This window comes from Lithobates pipiens, unplaced genomic scaffold, assembly GCF_037356315.1.
Source record: "Lithobates pipiens isolate NorthernLeopardFrog02 unplaced genomic scaffold, aLitPip1_a1.2 Scaffold_16, whole genome shotgun sequence".
Classification (NCBI taxonomy): Eukaryota; Metazoa; Chordata; class Amphibia; order Anura; family Ranidae; genus Lithobates; species Lithobates pipiens.
Window position 1 is genome coordinate 242,961,133 of NW_027507748.1, and position 6,000 is coordinate 242,967,132.

The window sequence follows — 6,000 nt, forward strand, 5'->3', positions numbered from 1 at the left end:
GCTTCCAGCAGCTAGGGAGGAACTGGAATGATGCCATAAGTGGCGTCATTCCAGTCTCCTAATTGTAAACACGGAAGCGGCGTCATGACGTCACTTCCTGTTTACTCGGCTGCCAATGGCGCGGGTTTTAAAATTTTTTACAGTATTCAGAATCACAGTTTTCGGCAATCTGAATACGTTTAAGTGTAAAGGAGGGATCGAGGGTCTTTTAGACCCCCGATCCCTCCATAAAGAGTACTTGTCACCACCTATTACTGTCACAAGGGATGTTTACATTCCTTGCGACAGCAATAAAAGTGATACATTTTTTTTTTAAAACAATTTATTAATTTAAAAATTAATAAAATAAGAATTTTTTAAAAGGCCCCCCTCGGCACGAGCTCGCGCAGCAAACTCATACGGAAGTCGCGCCCGCATATGTAAACTGTGTTCAAATCACACATGTGAGGTATCGCCGCGATCGTCAAGAGCGAGAGCAATAATTCTAGCACTAGACCTCTGTAACGCTAACCTGGTAACCGGAATTTTTTTTTTTTAAAGCGTCGCCTATTGAGATTTTTAGGTACCGTAGTTTGTCGTCATACCACGAGTGTGTGCAATTATAAAGTGTGACATGTTTGGTATCTATTTACTCGGCATAACAGTATCTTTCACATTATGCAAAAAATTGGGCTAATTACATTTTTTTTTTTTTTTTAATTCATGAAAATGTCCCTTTCCCCAAAAAGTTGCGTTTAAAACACCGCTGCGCAAATACCGCGTGACATAAAATATTGCAACAATCGCCGTTTTATTCTCTAGAGTCTCTGCTATATATATATATATATATATATATATATATATATATATATATATATATATATATATATATATATATATATATATATATATATATAATATATATAATGTTTGGGAGTTCTAAGTAATTTTCTAGCAAAAAATATGGATTTTAGCTTGTAAACACCAAATGTCAAAAATAGGCTTAGTCATGAAAGGGTTAAGGAGATTCATCCTCCTTTGTCCTGTTTACTATTATCATTGAAAGTAAAAGTTGTTCCAAGAAATGTAATAGAAAGGGAGATCTTCTAATGGGTACACTAGTTCTGGTGATATAGGGGTCCTCAAGAAATTCCCTTAATTTGCAGTGATTTCATCTCACTTCCTGTCTGGCTATGGCACAGGAAGTGAAAGGAAATCTCTGCAATGGGACACGGTGGGGAAAAAAAAAAATCAAAGATTTAAAACCCTCTTTCTCAATCCAAAAAAATAAAGTGTCTATAGTTCTACTTTAAGGCCGGCTATACATGAAGCAAATTTCTTTCCTACAACCACAGGTTTGACTGTAGGGCAGGGGTAAGCAACCTTAAAGAGGTGGAGTTCTACCTGAACAACATGGGAGAAGTCAAAGATCACCAGCACAGTTGTCTCCTTAAAGCGGAGGGCCGGTTATAAAAAAAAAAAAAGGTCAGCAGCTGCAAACACTGCAGCTGCTGACTTAATAAACACACTCACCTGTCCAGGGCGCCCGCGATGTCGGCCGCCCGAGGCCGACCCGTCCCTCGGCTCTCGGGTCCCGGCGCCGCCATCCCTTGTAAGGGAAACAGGCAGCGGAGCCTTATGGCTTCACTGCCCGTTTCCTACTGCGCATGCGCGAGTCCCGCAGCTACTGTGCATGCGCGAGTCCCGCAGCGCTTTCTGAATGGGACGCGCTGTGTTCTGGAACACACAGTTCCCAGAACACAGCGCGACTCATTACCCAGAAGGCGCCGCGACGAAGAGAGAAGACAGAAGATCTCCGCGGAGGAGGAAGATTAGGAGAAAGTGCCTAGCAACAGGCATTTCTGCTAAGTAAAAAAAAAAAAAATGTTTTTTTCATTTTTTTTTTTTTTTTTTTTTTAGATTTTTTGTAATTTTTAACATTTTTTTTTTGTTTTTCAGGGTGGCCCTCCCCTTTAAGCTTCGTACACACAACGGAAATTTTGTAATGACAGACTGTTGGTGGAAAATCCGACTGTTTTGTATGCTCCATTGGACAATTGTCGGATTTTCTGCGGACAAATGTTGGATGTCAGGCTTATAAATTTTCCTTGGACAAATGTCTGTTGTCGGATTTTCCAATCATGTGTACAAAAGTCCAAAGTACAAAAATGCATGCTCGGAAGGAAGGACGGGCCAGAAGGGGTCTGTCTTGTAAACTAGCGTTTGTAATGCAGAATTAAAATTTGCGACCTGGCAAATTATGAAATCTCGAAATGCAGCACCCCTTCTCTTCTTTAATGGGATAATAAGCTGCTGTGCTGGTGATACCAATGAGTTATGGCAAACACATTTTCAAAGGCTTTTTTTTTTTTCTAGTGATATCAATGTTACGCTTTTTTTTTTTATTTGCAAGTTACGACATCACCATTATCCCATCGTTTTTTTAAGATTAGATTACACAACTATGTTGGTGTCCCTTGTTAAAAAAAATTTTTGTGTGCAACTGCCTACTCCCAAACTGTAATTTTTATTTTTTTAATAACATTTTGTGACAGTGGGGTCACTTTGGACACAGGGTGAATAAAAGAAACCCCCGATATGGTCTGTGATAGCCATATTCAAGGCTGTATATACATTGTATATAGATTGGATGTATACTGTATATGGGGGTTAAGTATCATTGCTGTGAGGAATTAAGTTGTTTTGCATTTCTATTGTTCATTTAAGTCTGTCCTTGTGTGTATTGTAAAGTGCCAGACAGACTGGCTGCCAACCCTTTGTGAAAAGATGTGTATTGGGTGGGATCGTTTGAAGCCTAGCAGACGTCAGGATGAGGTGTTGAGTCTTGGGATGCGTGGGTGGAGCTGGGCCCTTGTTCATGTTAAAGCATGTGCCTTGAATTGTGTATAAAGTTACAATGTTTCTCATTAATAAGGTCATTCCTACTACAGAAGAGACAGTGCGTCTCGTCCTTTTGCCAGAGGGGTCGGCTCCTATAGGAAAGGGTCGTTTAGCTGTGGATATTGGTAGCGAGTGGATGTGTGTCTAGGAGAGGGAACATCGTAAACGGCGTTAACCCACATTATATTAGGGGTGCCGTTACACATTTTATTTTCTTTAATCATATTCATTTATACAATATACATACATTCCGTTTTTTATCCCCTATATTTACCCATGTACATCCAAGAAGGAAAAAAAAAAATAAACCCCACCTTTGCCCCCCCTCCCCCTCTAATCCAATTTAATTTAATCCCTGTATTATCTCCGTTGAATAATATTTCCAACCTTCCCAAATAGTGTTAAACTCATCTTGTTTATTTCTGATCACATGTAACCATTTTTCGGCTTCCATTATTTTATCTACTTCCTTTTTCCATTCTAATAATGTAGGGCAATTGGTCTGCTTCCAATATCATGGTATCAGTACCTTTGCCTCGGTCAATAGATGTGGTGTGATGATGCTTTTATATACTTTACTTGCTGATGGCATCCCGTGGAACAGAACGTGAACGATCGAGAATTCTATAGGTTTCAGGGTCAACCTCCTGACTCACGGAGCCACTGCCTCCCAAAATTTTTTAATCTTGGGGCACGTCCACCATATATGGAGATACGTGCCTTTCTGCACACATCCCCCTCAAGCATCTTGCATCTGCTTTCGGGAACATCTGTATTAAACGTGCTGGGGTACGATACCATCTAATTAAAAATGTATACCGTATAGGCCGACCCGAATATAAGCCGAGGCCCCCAATTTACCACAAAAAAACTGGGAAACTTATTGACTCGTGTATAAGCCGAGGGTGAGACATGCCTGTCCATCCCTGTGTGTCCGTCCATCCCTGTGTGTGCAGCCTTGTGTGTCCAGCCTACCTGCGTCCCGAGCCTGTGTGCTTCTGCCATGCCGGGATCGCCGCTCTTCTCGTCTGACAGACGGCGTCGGCGCCTCGGCGGCCATTCCACTGTTCAAAAGCCGAGCCTCCGTCTGTGATAGGCGTAACACTCAATTTCCCAGCAGTCTGTGTTCCGCCTATCACGGACATCCTCTCATCCTCGTCCGTAGTATGAGGATGAGCGGATGTCCGTGATAGGCGGACCACTGACTGCTGGGAAATTGAGTGTTCCGCCTATCACAGACAGGGAGGCGCGGCTTTTGAATAGTAGAATGGCCGCCGTCTGTCTGCTCGACACGCTGATCGGGGCAGGCAGACGGCGATGACTCAAGTATAAGCCGAGGGGGGCACTTTCAGCCTCAAAAAAGAGGCTGAAAATCTCGGCTTATACTCGAGTATATACGGTATGCCATCTCCTGAGTTTGGGAGCTAATAGAAGAGCCATGTGTTATTTTTTTTATCATCCTTTGTATTTGTGCAGTCGTAAACTTCTGCCCAATTTCTCTTTCCCATTCTCTTATATAATAAGGTGTTGCCATGTTCATCATCTTAAATATCAATTTATACATCCTAGATAGTACATGTTTAGCCTCAGGATTATTTATACACCATGATTTAAACGTGGTGACCTCATCAAATTTTTCCTTTTTATTAACAAAAATCTATTTGAAAATATCTCCAGGTAGCCATTGGGATATCCCCCCCCCCATATCGATACTAATTCTGTTATGGGTACCACGACACCCTTTGGGGCGATTCTAGCACATGTAGCCCCTCCCTCTCTGTTCCTACTCCCTAGATTCCTCCCATCCTCCCCTGGGTAAAACCAAGGGTATCCTTCTATTGGTGTTAAAGGGGATATCATAGGGGGTAAATTGGCCCTGGGCATTCAACTTATCCCATATTGATAATGTTGACTTAGTTAGCGGTGATGTCCACTCTGATAACCCTCTATTCGCAGTTGGTATCCACAGGGCTCCCTCTAACTTCCTACCTGCTATCATTTTCTCTAAATTCACCCATAGCCTATTTGAGGAGTCATGACGCCAATTCATTATTGCCAGAGCTACCGCTTTATAATTATGTCTGGTAATCCAAGCCCCCCCCCCCCCCCCCTCCAATTTTGATCTCCTTTAGGGTGTCATATGATACCCGAGGATGTTTATCCCCCCACATAAAATTTGAAAGGGCCTTTCTCACTTCCCTAAAAAAAAAAAAAATTGTGGGAGTGTCACAGGTACTGTTGATAATACATAAATAACTCTTGGCAGCACATTCATTTTAATAACATTCACTCTTCCAAACCACGTCAAAGCAAGGCCCTTCCAGTTTTGTAAGTCTTTTATTACTTTTTTTAAAAAGGGGTCCTAGTTTAATTCATATAGCTTCTTTAAGTTAGGCGTTGTATGTATCCCCAAATATACCAGTGATTCTGGACTCCAGATAAAGGGAAAATTTAGTTGTATATAGGATCTCGCGAGTGATTTCCCAATATTTATATGCAGAGACCTTGTGCTTCACTGCCCAATCCGAATCCCTGTGACACCCCCATTCCTCCTAATCAGACATGAGAAGGGTTCCAGAACTAGAGCAAACATAGGTGAAAGGAGACACCCTTGTCTGATCCCATTATTTATGTTCACATACTCTGACAACCCCCCATTCACCTTAATCCTTGCTTTGGGGCTAGTATATAACGCCATCCCATCATACGTTCTTCCAGGCCCACCTCCCTCAGGACCTCGGACATAAAGATCCAATTAACTAGATCAAAGCTTTCTTGGCGTCCATCGACAATACCACCCTCGGCATTTTATCCGGTCCATTTTGCTCCCAGTGCAAAATGTGTAAGGCTCTTATGGTATTGTCTCTGGTTTCACGACCTTTTATAAATCCTGTCTGATCCAGATGGACTATTTTTGCTACCTGGTCTTGTATCCGAAGGGCCAGTATTTTAGATAGGCTCTTCGTGTCCGAGTTAAACGGAGATGGGCCTATAATTTGCACAGTATTGGGGGTCCTTCCCCCCCCCCCCCCCCCCCCTTTGGCAACACTGTTATGTATGCCAATAGTGCCTCAGGTGGTAGGGGATTAGAAGTTTTAATCAAATTAAAATAGTTACATA